Here is a 19,955-nt window from a genome sequence, read left to right on the forward strand (position 1 = left end):
GAAGGCTATGTATGTGTTGGGGCAGGGGGTAAATGGGAAAACTCTGTACCTTCTTCTCAATTTTGTTGTAAATCTAAAACTTCTCCAAAAAATAAAGTCTTTAAAAAAAAAAAAAAGTCTTGCCGGGGGAAAAAAAAAGTCTGAACATGTTGAACTACATTGGCTTCTCATGACTAGGTTCAGGGACATGTCAAGATATGCTCCAGATGGTCTGGGCTGGGGTCAAACGGCCAGGTCATCAAAGATCCTCCTTAAATATCCAGTTGCACTACAAAAATAAAAACAGGATGATCTGGGAGTGAATGAACTTCAGGATGGGAGTGACTCATAGAAAATGTACTTCCTAAAGATACTTAATTGTTTGCTATTGACAGTGATGTCATCAAGGCTGTTCTCAGAAAGGCCTTTCTTTCCTCATTGTTACAAAGACTCCAATTTCTTCTATGGAAAGCACAGGAAGTAAATTATAAAGATAACCCACCAGATTTCTCTGGTTTGAGCTACAGTTTAAGAATTTTTTTAGAAATTCTTAACCTTATTTCCAGCTTAAAAATCTGTATTATTAAGAGTTACATAAATTTTGAATCTAGCAAAACCATTCATTTTAAATTTTCAATCAACCTGAACTAGGCAAAATGTCTTTGTAACATAAGAAAGCTGGGAAAGGAAAACTGTATCCCCTTTCAGACAATAATCTCATTGAGTCTAGCAGTATCCCACTATAACATCTTGTCCAGAAGGACAGGAGTTACATCTTGCTCATTGCTGTAATTCAGCACCCAGGGTGGGCTTGGTACATAATTGATATTCAATAAATATCTTTGCCTAACCAGGTGGCAAACACGCTTACTTGAAATTTCAGTATACCTGGCAGATCTCCAGCTAGAAACAGTATGGGTCATGCTATGGATCGCATGTTCATGTTCACTCAAATCCCTATGGTGAAGCCCTAACCCTCAAAGTGAGGGCATTTGGAGGTAGGGCCTTTGAGCAGTAATTGGGTCATGAGGGGTGAGCCCTCATGAATGGGATTACTGCCCTTATAAGAAAAAACACGAGGATCATTCTTCTCTCCCTCCATCATGTAAGGAGACACCAATCAAGAAAAGGGCCCTCCCAGAATGTGATCTTGTGGACATGCTCAGCTTAGACTTCCAGTATCCAGAACCATGAGAAATAAAGTTACGCTGTTAAGTCACCCAGGCTATGATATTTCTGTGAGAGCAGCACCAGCTGACTAAAGCCATGACATGGGTTTACTATAATAAAATAAAGCATTTCTAATTCATACTTTTCACTAATTTAAACTTAATACCACCATAATTTCTCTGATTAAACTGGATGTAGGAGTATGTAAGTGGTTATGTAAAGAGTTAAAATTTGGATATTTCTGTAAAACATTTTCAACCCAACTGAAAAATTGTTGTTTAGGAAGTTGTCCTTTCTTGTTGTTGTTCTGTAAACCTCACAGAACTTACAATACAGGGGAGAGACTGCAACCTTCCTGTTCATGTTCTTTGTATAGCCCTATCATTTTGTACAGCTCTGGCACCCGGCAAGCATTTAATACAATTTTTGTGAAGAAAATGAAAAAAGGAAAAGACAGCAAGAGACAGGAGGGAATCTCTTTTTAGAACAACTTTATAGTTTGGTTGAAAAGAAATGTATCAGTCTTCAAATTGTCATTTTGGGTACCTAATGTCATTATCTGGGAAATAGGAGTACTTGATTATTAAATCAGCAATGCTGATAACAGAATCAGAAGTGCTCTATGCTGAATTAAATTCAGCAATTAATCAAAGCCAGTGTGCCTGCCTGTAAATACCAGTATTGAATTTTAAGCATACAAACCAGCCAATCGATTAACACCAAGACCATGACTTTAATCGGTGAATGTTGAGATACAATTTGCTGAATTCTGCAAGTAATGAAACCTCAGTCATTGTTGAAGCCTAATATAAGGTAAACTGAGGCAAATTAAAATTTTGAAAACATTATTTGAGCAAGCATCAACTGAAATCAGGCAGCTTCAAACAAAGTGGTTAGGAGCACTCTACCAACAAGAACTAGGGGCAAGGTTTTATAGTGAACATGTGGAAGCAAAACAAAGAAATTATTTGATTGCTTATAACTTAAGCAGTTGCTTTATTTGGCCAGGTCCAGTTAGCTGTTTGTAAATGGCTGTTCTTAAGTTTCACTTTCTCATATTCACGTGTATTGACTCTGGGTTAGGTTTTGGTTCGCTTATGAAGCTGACCAAGACATCAGAGTGACTTGAGTAATGGTCTTCTTCTTTAAAAACTTTAACAAGCTTGATCTTGCTGCCTTTGAGGCAGATACTGAAATTACAGAATCTTTTGGAGTCATCTACTGGCTGTGCCTTTGCCTTTTGAATAAATCTGGAAGCAGAGGTTGTGTACTACAAAGATTATACTCTGAACTGCAAACACAGAGCACTATATTTTCACGTTTAAAAGCACAGGAACCAAGAAGCAAACGTTGGCAAGGATGTGGAGCAAAAGGAAACCTCATGCACTGCTGGTGGGAATGCAAACTGGTGCAGCCACTATGGAAAACAGTATGGAGGTTCTTCAAAAAGGTAAAGATAGAATATATCCTGTATTCACTGCAGCATCATTTACAATAGCCTAATTATGGAAGTAATCCAAGTGTCCATCAATAGACAAATGGATAAAGAAGATGTGGCATATATATAATGGAGTATTACTCTGCCATAAAAAATTAAATCTTGCCATTTGCAACAACATGGATGGATGTAGAGTGTAATGCTAAGTGAAATACGTCAATCAGAGAAAGACAAATACCGTATGATTTCACCCATATGCGGAATTTAAGAAACAAACCAAATATGAATAAAGAAAAAAAGAGGCAAACTGAAAAACAGACTTAACTCTAGAGAACAAAGAGATGGTTACCAGAGGGGAGGGTGGTGGGAGGATGGGTGAAATAGTTCATGGGGATTAAGAATACACTTACCATGATGAGCACTGAGTTATGTACAGAAATGTTGAATCACTATATTGTACACCTGAAACTAATATAACACTGTATGTTAATTATATTGTAATTAAACACAGGAACTGGAGACTGCCCAAGTTCAAATCCCAACTCCACTACTTACCAGCTGTGTGACCCAGGGCATGTCACTTGACATCTCTATGTTTTAATAAAATAATACCTACTTCACATACTTGCTGGAAAATCAAGTTAGTTAGTACCTGGGAAACACTGAAAGTAGTATCTGCTAAATTGTGACTGTTCAGTAAATGTTAGCCATTACTAAAAAGCCTAGGTATTCACCTCCATTCCTTACTGTGACAATGTGTCAATAGCATTATGTACTAAATATACTCATGACAACTATTATTACTCTTTAAATTTTCTTAATAATCCTGAAGATAATCTTCCATGGATTGTTAAAATAAACATTAAAAAAATTTTAAGCATTTTTTTTAAAGATTTTATTTATTCATTTGAGACACAGAGATAGAGAGAGAGAGCATGAGCAGGGAGAGAGGCAGAGGGAGAGGGAGAAGCAGGCTCCCAAGGAGCAGGGAGCCCGATGCAGGACTCGATCCCAGGACCCTGGGATCATGACCTGAGCCAAAGGCAGACACTTAACCATCTGAGCCACCCAGGTGCCCCAATTTTAAGCATTTTTAAAGGAAGCCTAACTAAAGTCAGACATTTTCTTTAAAATATTTTAGGTAGGGGCGCCTGGGTGGCTCAGTTGGTTAAGCGACTGCCTTCGGCTCAGGTCATGATCCTGGAGTCCCGGGATCGAGTCCCGCATCGGGCTCCCTGCTCGGCAGGGAGTCTGCTTCTCCCTCTGACCCTCCCCCCTCTCATGTGCTCTCTCTCATTCTCTCTCAAATAAATAAATAAAATCTTTAAAATATTTCAGGTATGTTTCTATCGCCTAGATTATCCCATGGATAAAACTTAGAGGGAGCATCAGGTGAATTCTTTTTTTTTTTTGTACATTTGCTATATCAACATTTCTGAGTTTCATTTCATTTTCTTTTTCTTTCTTTTTTTCTGAAGATGTTATTTATTTGACAGAGAGAGACACAGCGAGAGAGGGAACACAAGCAGGGGGAGTGGGGGAGAGAGAAGCAGGCTCCCCACGGAGCAGGGAGCCCGATGCGGGGCTCGATGCGGGGCTCGATCCCAGGACCCTGGGATCATGACCCGAGCCGAAGGCAGACACTTAACGACTGAGCCACCCAGACGCCTCATTTTCATCACAACATTATTGTGGGTAGCCCGACAGTTCTTCCCATAATTTGGATTTCCTATTCTGCTGCCAGCATAGATGAGAGTAAAATCGCAAGTGTTATTTCACCTCATAGTTAAGTGTGGCCTGGCGAACTCTCATATAAATGCCCCAGTCCTAGAGGAATTAGTGATGTCACTTCACATAAGTCAGGCTTGCTTGCATATCCTAGTCGTCAGATTTAAAATTCATCTCAGAGTCCATCGTCAGCACCATTGTTTAGTGTGAGTGTGAGAGTGTTTCAAAAACATGATGTATTTGAAATGTCAGTTCTGTGAATTCCTCTTAAGTCCAGAAAACCCAAATGATAGGTGCTATCTTCAATTCAAACTGCAGAATCCAAGGGGACTCTTACTGTCAGCGGCACTGGTCATAAAATGTGATGGGATTCCCGATAATACACCCTAACCCCCAATGAGAACACACTTAAAACAGCCCAGTTCATAGCAGTGCAAGGAACCATCACAATTGCGACCTAATTGAAATAACTTAGGTAAAGGATTTCATTTGACAAAAATCACCAGAACACAGAGATCTAACATCGACTCTTTCTGCTTTCTGCTCCAATCTTTCTCTTTCACAGCTCCTCCTGGCTTTACTTGATAATAGGAACTTCCTCAACTTCCTCAACTCTTTTTTTTTTTTTTTTTTAAGATTTTATTTATTTATTTGACAGAGAGAGAGACAGCGAGAGAGGGAACACAAGCAGGGGGAGTGGGAGAGGGAGAAGCAGACTTCCTGCCGAGCAGGGAGCCCGATGCGGGACTCGATCCCAGGACCCTGGGATCATGACCTGAGCCGAAGGCAGACGCTTAACGACTGAGCCACCCAGGTGCCCCATCTTCCTCAACTCTTGATGTCAGATCCCAAAAATGTCCTTGCAGATTGTGAGCTTCTAAGCAACCTTCATTAAGAGATACTCATATCAACCAACATACTGCTTGTCCATTAATGATGCCAGAACACAACATACTTAACTTATTGCTCCTTGCAGTCGACAAAGACAGTTGAAAACTTTTATGGATATAATTTTCTTCCTTCAATCAAAAAAAAAAAAGCTCATGGTATTTTCTCATCTGCACTATAAACATACCCACCATTCAAAGGGGAAAAATAATAGTTCAATTCCTCTAAAGACAAACTCCTCATTTTCCCAAATTATCTGCTCCAAGCAATTACCATCCTTGGAATGCCTTTACTGCATGGTGCCCTTCAAAAGCCCTACTTATTCTTCCAGGTTCGGGGTTCGAATCAAGTTCTTTGCTACTTGCTGTCCTTGCTGTAGCAGTCCTTGCTGACCTTCCTTCTTGTCTGCATGCAACAAATACCAATCAAGCATACTCTGTGCCAGGTCTTGAGCCAAGAATTGAGGGTGCAACAGAGAGGAAAGGAACAATTGATGCCCTCTGGGTTCCTGGAGTCCAGTATTGTGTCTTTTGAATTATCTTTAGTTGAAACACAAAATCATGCCCATGCTTTCACTTCAACATTACCTACTGATTACTTACTCTGTGCCAACGTGTGGGGGATTGAGGGTGTAGAGAAGATGTCATCTTAGGCTTGAAGCAGTTTACTCCAAGTCTGGTACAGGGAATAGGCAGACAAGAATTACAATGCAATGAGATGCAATCCTTTCTGGGTCGAGGAGGAGACTGCAGATGACTTCACAGTGGTAGCGCACAAAGGGCAAAGGCGCCATGTTGTGATGTGAGCACCATGGCACAGAGGCACAAAGGGGTAAAAACAGTGCCAGGGAAGTGGCAGACAGGCCAGGAATATGGGCAGAGGCCAGAAGATGAAGAATCCCTTGCCCATCTCTACCAGGACCCTCGGCCAGGGCAATGGAGAGCCATTGAGAAGTAATAAATGGAAGACTAGACCAGATTGCAGACTAAGGGTATAACAAGAAACTAGTAAAATAGTTGGGAAGACAGTATAATTCCGTAAGTAGCTGATGGGAAGGAAGAGAAAAATTCAGAGAACTGAAAGATATGAGGACAGAGTCCACATGGTGGGGGGGGGTGGTGAAAGAGGAAGATGCTGAATGTGAGAGACCTGCATTCCCATCTATGCTTTACCTTCCATGATGGTGGGCGCCATGTTTCAAACCTCCTTTGTATCACAATGCTCACCGACTGCAGGGTACAGCACAGACAAGAGGACTTCCATACAAGTTAGCCAATTGATTGTTTAAGAAAACAAACCAGCAAAATGTTTATTTTAACTGGTTTGAGCTCAATCTGGAGGAAAAAAAAACAAATGTACTCAGAGACGATGAGATAAAGACGGAACTCAATTCTACTAAGACATGGAATAGTAATATCACTTCCAAATGGATGAAATTTTATTTTTAATGGAAAAGAAATTATTCCCTGGAAAGTTTCAATCTCTTTCCTTATTTTTAGCCCTCTAACATATATATTAAAAATGTTATGATAAGCTTTTTAGGATCTGTGATTTAGAATCCTATATATGCCCCAAATGCCTTGTACGTGGAAATTACTAAATAAAAAAAAAAAAAAACCATAAAACATGTAACCTTGCAACTATCAGAAGTATATTCAATCAGAAATCTCTAAACCCATTAAAAATCATCTACTTTGCAATCATCAGCCTGTCCTACGAGTTAGGTACCACCATCAGCCTCTCAGAAGACAGACAGTACATTTGGGAGTCACACAAGAGGAGGAAAGGCCCGTTGAGTGCTCAATATTAGCAACATTTTATCCCAGATAAATGTTAACTAGACAGCCCCAAACAAACTTTTTTGTTTCTCTTTACATTCCTTGCCTCCTGTGCAATGTTCAGTCTTACTTATGAACCCTGGGCTTCTGTTTATCTCTAAAATGGGGATAGAAATAGTTCTTAACTTCATGAGGTTAACATGAGGATTAAATAAGTCAATATGTATAAGGTGATTAGAAAAAACAGTTTAAGTGTTCAATATTTCCTATAATAATTATTTTTTTTGATGGACCTAATCCTAGGACAAAAGTCCAAAGAATGTTCTAACTCTGCATTTTGTGAGAAATCTATGACTGGAAACACAATCACCACTGTTTCCAGCAGTCTAGAGGCTTTACACTTGAGATCCAGAAAAGCAATCAGCAGGTCTGTCCCAAGGAGGCATGGAGTATAAAGTGGAGAAGCACTGGCCTGGGAATCCCGAGGTGAAGCCTGGCCTGACTCCTCCCTGTCTTAGCTCAGCTGGACCCTGAGCACATGGCCTAACTTCTCCCCGACTCGGGTTGTCAGCTTAAATGTTCTGACAAGGCCTGTTGATTTCATTTATCTCATAGGGTTCATTTGAGCATCAAATGAGAGGAAAAGGATGGAAATGCAATTTACTAAAATTCCATTCTCAGTTCTCATAACTAGGCCGACTGGCTGTAGAGAATGGGATAAGAGGAAGGCTTAGGAGAGCTGATCTAAAAGATGCTAACAAATATGATGCACATGCACAGTGTGAATCTCACATTGGTATTGTAAAAATGAGCTTTACGGTGAAATTTCGATGTTAGTCTAAGATTAGGTTCACACCAGAGAACAGTAGAAACAAAGATGTCTTTGTATTGGAAATATGGTATCTAGACACCCTAATCTCCGTCCAGATCTCCTCATACTAGCAAATAGTACAAAAACAAATGTATTTCTCTCAGATTGTTTTCCTCCTGTAATCAAGTGGTTAGTTTTTCTGGTCCAAAATCCTGGGGGGCCATGCCTATGTCATTTTCTGGCAGGTGGGAAAGAGGAAGGAAATCTCTAGGGGCCAAAGTGGTGCATGTTACTCCCAGTGGTGTTACAACCCAGTCTCCTTCCCGCCCACCACCTCAAAACCAGTCAATTTCTCTCAGAAGCCCCTCATTATATGTTGCCTCATCTATCCAAGTATCTTTTTCTACTGCCCTATTTCAAACAAAGCCTTCACTCTTGAAGGAGCAGATCTATTTACTTTCTTTTAAATCCTACCTTTTAAGCCATTCTTTATGCATATAATGTCCATCTTCTGCTTCAGCACCAAGAAAAATTCAAATTCCATACTGTCTATAAAGTTTCTCAACACCCCAAGCACCATCTCTGAGGACCTTTCTCTTCTCACTTCTTACTCACTTGGTGCTAATCATATAGGGTCCAAAAAATCATGGTTTAACCTTGTATCCCCTGTGTATCAGAATTGTGGGTGGCAGGCACATGCTTGTTTAAAACAGAGGTTCCCTCACTCTAGCCTCAAGAAATTCTGAGTGGGAAGAGGTAGCCAAAAAAACTATTTTCACCAGCACCTCAAGTGATTCTCTCAGGTGGCAGGATGGTCCTACTCAGAGACAGTGTGCTGTCATAAATTCATCCTGTGACAGAACTCTGCACACTCATGTGTGCACACACACTCAAAACATACTCAACACCCTTGCCTGACACATTTAGTGATCACGCAGTAATTTGATTTGCCTCATAAATATGTCCTACAACACAAATGAATATTACATTGAGTGGGAAAATATTTTAGGGTAGAGCTTTTTATTATTTCAGCCTCCAAAGTCTAGAGGTTCAATATTTTACAAAATTTCTGATGTAAAAACTTATTAGTGGCTTGGACAGATTCGAAAAAAAAAAAAAAGAAGGGGTTGAATATTGCTCTTTTGATTTATTAATGCTTATTAAATAAAACCAGGGTTTCAAAATCCATATTACTTAGGTAGTACTCTAGGCTGAGCTCTATAGTTGGTGTTTGCAGGAAAAATTATTGCGATTAAATATGACTCAAAGCACAGACTTGTGAAACAAGATCCATGGACCTTCCCAGGGCAAACATCGTAAATGCAATCATACTTGCAAAAAGCACCATCCCCCCCATGAGCGATTAACAAGAGTGGACCAGCCCATCCACACTGACTGCAATGGCCAACACTGTCAGCTGTTACTATCACATCGGGTTATGTTGTACATACTATGGACTGTTTCCTCAAATGCTCTGAGAACAAATTAAAGTATAAATTCCCTGCGTCTACAAACAGAAAAGTAGTCCATATTTGACAAGTGTCAGCACTGTGCTGGAGGAACCTCTGTTTTCTGTATATTTCTTTCCCACCCAACCAGAACCACTTGATGAGACACGAGCCGGCGCCTCCCCCAACCTGCGCCTCCCCCAACCTGGCTCAGCCTTGTCCCCAGGTGACTAAAGTTGCCCATAAGTCAGAGCGGGGTAGGGGAATGCTGGGGAAAACTAAGTCAACTCACTAAGCATAAGCATTAAATTATACTTGCTGATAGACTACATCTGAGTCTATTTTCAGCATCAACAAATGCTGTTCAAGTTCACTCACCTTTTCAACAAATATTTACTTAGAACCTACTTTATATAATGTATGGTATTTATCCTAAAGGGTCTTTTGATCTGGATCGTAAAGTTGAACTCCAGCCATCCCATCTTCTATGTCCTATCTTATTCCCCTAATATCTAATGCTGTACCTTGATAACTTGTTTAGCAAGACAGTTCCTCCAGGTCTGGGACCTATGGAGTCCTTTCTCTGAATCCTTGTCACCTTGGAGGGGCCTGAAGCTTGTATTTATGTGTACTATCTGTTTCTGAATGCAGGCCACCACTAGGATACACCTTTACGTCACTCAGGTGCCTCTTCCCTGCTACCACTCTCTCCTGACACTCTCTCCTTCCTTCCCTAGAACAAAGCTTATCGAACATGCCAAAGGCCAACTTTTTCGACCAGCTGCTCACCTCCTCCAGTTTTTCCCATCCTGGTTGAGTTAATTCTTCTAGTCCCCATCATGTCCTTGAGTCACTGCACCTGGGAGCTCTAAGAAATGTATCCTCATACTTGAAATGAATCACTGCCAGTCTTTGGTTAATAAAAATTCACATGCCAACCCCATGTCAGACACATACGAACACAGCGGTAGAAGGCAATGGGGCTGGGGGAGGGAGCATCAGCTGATTTCATGAGGACAATGGCAGGGATCACAGCTAACATGACTTCCGGGATCTAATTCAGATTGTGTTTTTGCTTAGAGTGATGTTTTTCCCACCCTCTCCAGTTTCCTGATTCAGGACAAGTAGTCACTGGCTATTGTCCTTTGTAATCTACAAGGCAGCTGGAGCCTCATCCTCTGAGTCAGACAGACTGTAACTGACCACCTTCCATTCCCAGCATTTTCTTTCTCACATCCATGCTGCTCATCCAACCATCAGCCAAATTGCCAAGAAATTTGTTTCCAGTGGCAAAGCTAGGGAACAAAAGACGTCTGCACTCCAGAACAGAGTACAGCCTCGGGATCCCAAGCAGAGATTATGAATTTTAATTCTCTACTGCAGCACAGACGTACCTAGGCAAGAACATTAGAACAGGCTAATCAGGAAGAAATCAGCAGGGGGCATCTGTGCCAAGGATCACTGACAGCACTCTAAACAGCACAGCCAAGGCTAATAGCCTCCTTATATCCTCTCCTCCCATTAAAGATGCCCTGAAAACAAGCTACCCAAGAATATTGCTGCAGTTAGCACAGTTAGCAAATTGGCAGGTGATATTCTCTAAGTGCACTAGGCCACGAGTTGAGGATTTCCTGTGCACCCTTTACTCTTTCAGACTGAGTGCAGTTCTAAGAGGAGTAAGAACAGAGGTACAAGCATAAATAATGCATGAGAACTACAGGTGTGGAAAGCTTTATTCAGACCTGCCACGCTAATGCATGCCTAAGCCTGGTATTTGCTACAATGTGACTGGATTTGCTACTCTGTGTGTCCAAAATGGTAATGAGAATGACAGAGTTGAAGAAGAATCTGTACCTGTGATCCCGTCCTTAGCCCCTCTCCAGCTGTTCTGTCTCCTCTGTTGCCGCCCCTCCCAGATCTTTCTCTCCAGACCTGGGAAATTTGGCTAGGTAATAAAAATCACAGCATTTCAAAGGCCACAAAAGTAAATAGAAGTGATGTGTGTGGTTAAATACTCTACTGGTAAGGTCCTAAATTCCCAACCTTGCAAAGCTTTATTTGCAAGTAAGTTAGCAGCCTCTCCTATTTTCCAACTGTTCTCAAATCTTTAGAGTAGTGACAAACCAGTGATCTCTGGACTCTAGTTATCCTAGAAAGAGTTGAAGAAAATCTGAAACTGGAAAAGGGATAGTAGGCTTAAAGGATTCCCTAAACTCATCACGTTCTCCGAGAGTGCATGACACCATATATATTAAGACAATTTTCCTTAAGAATTTCCGAATTAAGGAAAATTTAGCTGTGCCCCAAAATAGAATTCAGATATAAATACTTACTGAGAGTATTAATATTTTCCTTCAACTAAATGTGGAACAAGATCACTTTTTTTTCCTTTTCCCATAATGCAGCTTATCATGTGGTTGAAATAAGAGCTCTCATGCATTTAGGTTCCTTTCAGATCTGAAATTCCATGATGCTCCCCAGGCGGTGTGGGTGTCTCTAGAACGTATGCTCACACCAGAACCCTCACTTCTACAGTGACCTCTGCATGAGACTCTGAGCACTGGGTATCAGATCGGCCTCGTGAATTCTCTCCTGTTGCCATTTCTCAACCCATACTACTCCGTCAGCTTCAAATTATCCGAAAATATCTCCTTAGCACAGGATACCATTCAGTTAGTGCATCCACAAAGAATCATCATTTCTCAGTATGACATTAACCTCGGGAAGGTTCCGTGGTTATGCAAGATGGTTCTGGTGCCTGGGGCATGACCCTGTAAATCTCTTCTGCAGTCTACGTGTGATGGCACAGCTGGAGAATCATAGCTTAAACCTTTCCTGGAGATGACTATGTGGTTGACAGATCAGAGAGTCTCCAACATGGAACAGGTTGGAAAGTATGACCATTTCACAGTACCCCCCCCTTTTTTTATACAGCCCTAAACACTCTCAGTAGTTGGTGCCAAGCTCCAGCTAACCATCTGCCCAGTGCCCCCAATTTTGCCAGATGGCTAAGGTTTAAGGAAGCTCTGGACCCAGTTCCAAGCACCACCATCGAAGGCCATCGAGTTATCTCAGGAAGCAAGCTCTGACACTCAGCTTAATTGAGTGAACACATATTTCTCCCACCAGTCTCTGCTACTAGAATGGGCCAAGAATAGGCCATACCCTTTCCTTAGGGACCTCACTGTGTGACACAGGAAACCTACCCATGAGGAGCCACTTTCCAGGGCCTCCACTGTGATTCTATTTGAAATAAATCATCATTCAGTCAATGAACTCTTGTTATTAAGTAGCTACATCACAAATGCCTCAACTCTCGGCTCGAAAACTTGAACAACTGTATACACATGCTTTGGAGACAAAAATATACCTTTGTCACACAGAGATCCCACCATGGAAAACACAGGCTAGTACAAAGACTGGTATCCAAAAAACCTAAGAGAAGAATGTGGTTTTCTAAGCACAGAGCTAGAAAAGAGGCACTGCCTCTCTACTGTCCTGAGCAAGTTCCCCCAACTCATCTATACTCCACGGAACATACAGGTAAGGATCCCTTTCAATGAAGCAACCTCGCCTGGCTTGTTCCTCATTTCCCTTGATCATCTTAGTGCCACTGTGGGAAACATCCATAATGTGCTTACAGACCCGTACCTCCACCTCTCAACAAATAAGTATTTCCTCAGTAAATCCCAATGAGAGTGCACTCTAGAAAAAGCAGGGCTTGCAAAACATCTCATGTTCATTTTTCAGAATTCAGAATGAAGTGACTAACCTCTGATATACAATAAAAATGATTAAATGCAAACACTTCTGAGACTCTGTAATAAATATTTTATGTATTAATAGGTTTTCAAAAGTCTTATTTCATTTTTACTGCTTTTCTGTATGGCCTTATTCTATTTTAGTACATGCAACGAAATGTTCTTCCACGCAAAAAAGGAGGCATTTCTGGCCCATTTTAAATAAGCAGTGGATAATTATTGTGCTATTAATTTGTTATGTAAATTGTTTAAATTGCTAACTCTTTCCATTATTAGAAACTGTGCATTCCTTCCCAAGGAAAATGGAAAATTCCTTTCCAAAGTAAATGGTTTCCTCCCTCGTGCCCCAGATACACCATCCAGGTGCTCTGTCCCAGGATTACTTCCCAAAAGCAGCCATAAACTCGATGAAAAGCATCCAGTGTAATGGTTGCTTAACACTCACTCAACGTCAAAACCCACCAAAATTTTCTTCCCTACTCTAGAAGCTACCCCCTTGCTTTAGGAGAAAGCACTGGTTGGGGACTACCCGAATGCCTTCATATGGTAATGCCCAGATGCCCGGTGATCTTGAGTTGCCTTCTCCTTTGACAGGCTTAGGTATGTTTCAATAGTCTCTCTTCCTCATTTACATTTGCTGTTTATGGAAAAGGGAAAGAAGCAAACTATTGCATTCTAGTAAGTATGTTACAAAGTCATTTCCTCACATCATGGCACAGTTCAGCAAAAAAATCTTTTTCTCCACTATTAATGACTCCTTGGGATAAACCTTTCACACAGGTGCTGTTATGGTATGGACCATCAGACACATATGTAAAGCTTCTATTAATTGGGAAATATTGAGGAGGAGAATACAGAGGCAATGAAAGCTAGGCCCATCAGATCCTGCCAGTGTGCTGAACTTCCTGATGTTCTTTTCACAGAGAAAAAAAGAAAATTGCTGCTTGTAGATTTCACATTGTATCGTTCCAATTTTAGTATATGTGCTGCCGAAGCGAGCACTAGATTTCACATTGTAGAAATGGACTTCTTTTTCATTTTTCAGGCCGCCTGCCTCCCCTCGCCCTATCGATAAGTAAGAAAGATGTCAACACTTTGCAGCTTTAATTAGAAAGTAGTAGAATACACTGTCAGCTAGATTTGCAGAATCCTGACACAGAAATCCTGAGGCACACAGAACCTGGGCAGTGACACCGGCGGCTTCGCACCCCACCCTGAGGCCAAAAGCTAGTATGGTGTGGGACCAGGAGAGATTCCCCCAAGCACCTCCTTCCCATCCTATCCCCCAAAGAGGTCCCTGCCATTAGATAATGATGCTAAAGCTCATGGAAACAAGTTACGACACAAACACCACCTTCTTAATTTGAACAGAAATGATGTCCAATAAAGAGACGTGACCCCTCTCTTTGGGACTGTGGGCTTCTGAGCCACGCACACTGATGGCTCCGGTGAGGGCCCTTAGGGTAGACTCCAGCAACATCCTTTAGAAAGAGGTCAACCTCCTTGCCTTTAACCATGTATAGGCTGAGGTTCTACATCACAAAGAGTGAAAAGTTTCAGCGTGCTAGTGATCAGTTATGCTTAGGTTATTGCCATGGGTCAGGTCTGGTCCCTTGTAATGAAACCAACCCATCTGGGAAATCACAGTTTAAAAAACACAGAGGAAACCTTGATTTAGGTCTTATTCCAAAAAAGAGAAAAAAACAGTTCAGGATTAAGATGAGATGCAATGTTCTAATGATCTTAAAAATAAGTGTAAGGGAAAAATTAATTCAGTAAGTATGCTAGTCAATTGGCTTCTTTCTTTGAAGCTGTGACTTTTTTTTTTTTTTTTTTTTTGAGGCAGTGTCATTTAGGGAGGTGTCCATTCAACAGCAACCAAAATAAGAAGAAGAAAAAAAAAAGAAAAAAGAAAACAACTGATAAGTTTTAAAAAATGTAGGCAGGAAAAACAAACTCTGCAACTATTACCTGGCACATTCCTTTAACAGTCTGGATGTGGTAAATACACTGTTTTGAATCCCACACTCACATCAGGTAATGCACATGATTCAATGGCTCAGGTTTTGGCTGTTCTGTGTCCAATCCTCATGAATGCCTGAATTGTTGTCATTATTCCCACCACCACCCCCCACCAATGCATCCTGGGTATTTCAGACACCTAGCAATTGGAGGCACTGCCTTAGGAACCACCATGTACTTCCTCACAGCTGAACTCCCCGCGACAAGATTTACATTGGACTTAAGGTCTTAACTGTGGGATTTTCCAGAAGTTCCCTCCTCCAGCCCAGCCACATGGACACATTATCACCTTTTGGAAGGTGCTCAGGTATGTGTTTTATCTGTCATCGTCAGTCCCTACAAGATCACACAGCAAGGGACTTGGAGTGGCAGTGGGTTGGGGTGGGGGATGTAAACCCTCAATTCTGAACAGTCATTTCAGTGGAATGAGCAGTTAATTCCCTGAGGCCACTCCCAGATTAAGGGTGTCAGGGATTGGATGCCACTGACTACAACGATTCCTATAGAATAAAAACAAAAAAACAAACAAAAAAAACTACCAGGACCTGGAAAACTGATTTTAAAGTTCCATCTCTGGTGTACCTTTGGCTTTTCTCTTCATAGAATCTTCCAGACTAGAACATTCTAACTTACACCTGGTGGGCAGCAAATGGATCACTAATAGGCCACAGATATTGCTCCCCTCCCCCACTGGAGCAGCCATCCGGTGTGCAGGGGAGCTGAGCTCTGACTCTGGTCTTTTCCAGCTGGGGGTGACCTGGGCCACTCACTTCACCATGCTGGACACAGATGCTCATTTCCTGTGTGCCATGACACAGAAAGGCTGCTGTGTTGTTCTGTTCTGCCCTCCTCTCCTCCAACTGGGCTATCAATTGGGATCATAAGATTATCCATTCATTTAAAATATCTGGGAAAAGTGACACCTTTATAGGCTTGCATACTTGTTTTCAGCTCCTTTTTATAGACAATTTCATCAATGTGCACCACAATGGGATGGGATGATCTAGCCAGGAACCAAAATGCACAATGCCTACATCCTGTCCTGTCAATGCCTTCATGGCCGCTTTGGAAGACAGATGTATAAATGGCGTATCTAAGGCAACTGAGCACCAAGGGTGTACCGGATAGCACAGAATGCATCACGTGCAGTCCCTCTGTTGACTTCTGCCCTGGTCTGAGACGGATCCCCGTGGCCTGCAACTACACAAGCAGGCCAGACCAATTTCTATTCCCTCATCCTGCCTTAAATCCAAGAGCTTATTCACACTACCTTTTCTTCTCAGGGGACTAAGACAGGGTTGGGGAAAGTAGAGGGATCTGTAACTCCCTCTGAAGGCCAAAATGGAAAGGTTGAGACCAGGGGAAATGAGAAAAAAATGTCTATCCTTTCTCAAGTTTAGAATTACCCAGCAATTCAAAATGTGCCTTTGCTGCAATAGTCACTGTTATTACAGAGGCTCGGGTTTCACTGCGACATTGCCGCCGATCTGCCCAATCCTCTCCATCCCCGATGTTTCACCACGGGCCAAACTAGCTTTGGCCTTCTCTCAGCTGGCCCTACACCAGCCTCCAACCGGCCCCTCGGTGTCTACTCCTTGCCCTACAACTCTCTTTGTGCAGGAATCAGCGTGAGCTTCCAACATGCAAATTCGGAGATGTTACTCCTCTCTTTAACTCTGCAAAGGTTTCCCATTTTTCTTTGAATAAAAGCGAAACAGGTAACTCCATCTGCCTAGTCTGACATTTTCCATCTCCATTTCCAACCTCATTGCATGCAATGCAATTATTAGTCTGCAAAACTCCAAACTCCTTGGGCTCTGAAGGCTCTTCAAACATTCTTTCCCACTTTAGGGCTGCTGTACTTGCTCGTCCCTGATCTCCTCCCAAATTTCCAAGGAAATGTAATCCTTTCATCCTTGAGGTTTCAGCCTAAACATCATCTACTCAGAGAGGAGTTCTCTGCCCACACTAGCCAGAACAGCCCTGTTCTCCCTCACAGCCAAGGGCTGTTCACAGCACTCACCACCTTCTGTTTGCATTATCTACATTAGGCTTCAGTCCTTTATATCTTCAACTCACTTACTAATGTCCTGTCATTCACTATTCTGTCCCTAGTACCCAGCACAGTGCCTCATAGTGAAGGACTCTCTCAGAACTTGCTGAAATGACTGATCCAGGAATAAATGAGAACCCACAATATGGCTGGATCCATCTATGCATATTTTCTTGTTGTTGACCCTCTACTCCAAGATGAAGACATCAAGATTTTAATTCTCTCACCATTTTATTGGACTCTTCAATATTTGTCTCTAAGTAAGAAAGCAATACATTTAAATTTTCAAGACCGGAATTTCCCAATTTATCATCAGTTGTGCTAACAATGACAACCATACAACCTACAACATTAGTTCTGACAATTATCCCCTCAAAAAGAGAGACATGATCAAATGAATCTAGGAAACATTCCACATTATTTCTTTTTTTGCCTTGGAAATTCACAATGCACATTAGTATATTAGAGCTCCAAAAGAATTATAGTAGAGAAGCCTGATTAACTGTGTCTAACCCAAGATTTTCCATACTTGACAATAGAACCTTTTTTTTCCTACTACCAATTAACAACCCCAAGGACTAGTATTTTCAAGAATACATTTTAGAAACAATTTTCAGATAAATATATAGAATACAATGTCAATGTATCATATGACCTCACTGATATGAGGAATTCTTAATCTCAGGAAACAAACTGAGGGTTGCTGGAGTGGGGGGTGGGGTGGGAGGGATGGGGTGACTGGGTGATAGACACTGGGAAGGGTATGTGCTCTGGTAAGCACTGTGAATTGTGCAAGACTGTTGAATCTCAGATCTGTACCTCTGAAACAAATAATGCAATATATGTTAAGAAAAAAAAAAAAGAAGAAGAAGAAGGTAGCAGGAGGGGAAGAATGAAGGGGGGGAAATCGGAGGGGTAGACGAACCATGAGACACCATGGACTCTGAAAAACAAACTGAGGGTTCTAGAGGGGAGGGGGGTGGGAGGATGGGTTAGCCTGGTGATGGGTATTGAGGAGGGCACGTTCTGCATGGAGCACTGGGTGTTATGCACAAACAATGAATCATGGAACACTACATCTAAAACTAATGATGTAATGTATGGGGATTAAATAAGAATAAAAAAATTAAAAAAAGAATACAATGTCAAATGCAGTGTTTTTAAGAGACATTCACTAGGTTTAAGATAAAGATACTGGTGATAAAAATTTGCAACACTAACAACGATAGTTAAAAGTCATGATCTCTACACCAGAGGTTAATTACATGATGATATCATATATCATAATTATATGACAATTGTCATCTACATTATTTACTTCTTCTGTTTATCTTTTGGACAGTTAAATGGTCACCATCAGTGATGTTACTCTGAGTTCAACCCAGAGCTGAGTAAGCCTGGAAGTGTTCGACAGCAAAATTTCACCATGAATGCAAACATAATTTGTTTGACTTTGTTTGCCATAGCTGAGAGGCAAAGAGCCATGCATATTTAATCATAAACGTAGGAAATAGCAAAAAGCTTTTCTTTTCCTCCACCACAAAAGATGGATTTTCTTAGGGCCCCTCCCACCAAAACCAGGAAGAAAACAGAGATGTGACGTTAGCATTGGTAAAAAGTTATACCTCTAACATTAATGTGGATTATATAGTTAATAAGAATCAAAATAGCTAGAATGACAGAGAGATAATGGATTAAATCTAAGACTGATCTTTGAGTGATTATAGACAGATTAAGAACTCACTACAATTGAAATGTTAGTACTGATATAAGAACAAGAGAGGGGAACTGTAGAAGGATGTGGCCCACAGTAGCAAACAGAGCAGAAAAGCAGACAGGAGAGTAACTAAAACTGGGTAATAGCAGGGAAAGAGGTTTTGGGTCAGAACCTGTTCAATCACTACCTCCCAACTCCTTTGGGATGAGGTCTGACTGATAACCTAGTACCAGAATTTGTTCTTCAACTTGATCTGTAGTTGCAATATAAATTAAAACAGAAAGCACCTGACAGATTATATTTTACTACCAGCATGTTCTTATAGGACTAGAAAGAATGTCATGGTGGGCTATAACTTTATCCCTCAAAAATAAGAATATTAAACTGCACTAGTTGAGAATTCGTGACAATTCCAACAAGAGAGCTGAAGTTATACCACATGCTCTTTACAGAGCGTGTAAACAGACAAACAGTGGGAAGAAGAGGACAGAGGTACCAGCTGAGGGGGTTCTTTGGGATCCAGTGTATGCTCACTCCCAGCCCCAGACCCCAACTATCCCCCACTGTCACCCTTGCCCTGTTTTGGATTTTATACTCCAAGCAACCCAAACTATGTTGCCTCCCGCACATGTCATGTTCTCTGAGGCTGATCCCTCTGCTCAGAATGCCTTTCTACCATCCACATCACCCTCTCTTGCCCAGCTAAATCCTACTTATCTTTCAAGGCTCGGCTCAGGTGCCTTCCATTAGCTCCCCTCCTCCTCAGTCTGGGTTAAGTGCATCTTCCAGTCCTTACACAACTACATCAGAGTATTTATACTATAATGCATGGCCTATTTACTCGGCCATTTATTTGACAGGCTTATATTTCCAGTGTCTGCTATAGTGAATAGTCAACAGTGATTGATAAATATATGTAGAATGGATACGTGAAAAAATCCATTTGTAAAAAGAAACAGAAGAGTGACAATCTGGAACTGAATTCAGCCAATGATCAGAAATCGTGGGTTCTGGAGCCTACTGACTTATGAGTACTTCATTTGACATGCCAATCACAGTTTGGGCAGCTCTGCCTATACCCAGGAACACCGGTCTATATCCCAGGCTCCTATTTCTTCCCAGGGCAACTCTTATACCCTCTCTGCTTAAACTACTGAGACAC

At 41.4% G+C, this 19,955-nt stretch overlaps 1 protein-coding gene across 6 annotated transcripts in view; it reads right to left on the minus strand.

Annotated features, from left to right (window-relative positions):
• Positions 1–19,955, minus strand: part of CCDC85A (coiled-coil domain containing 85A) — a 199,427-nt gene that overhangs the window by 74,304 nt on the left and 105,168 nt on the right. The gene's annotated exons all lie outside the window — the stretch shown is intronic.

Source organism: Mirounga leonina, unplaced genomic scaffold (genome assembly GCF_011800145.1).
Source record: "Mirounga leonina isolate KUSES-001 unplaced genomic scaffold, KU_Mleo_1.0 Mir_125, whole genome shotgun sequence".
Classification (NCBI taxonomy): domain Eukaryota; kingdom Metazoa; phylum Chordata; class Mammalia; order Carnivora; family Phocidae; genus Mirounga; species Mirounga leonina.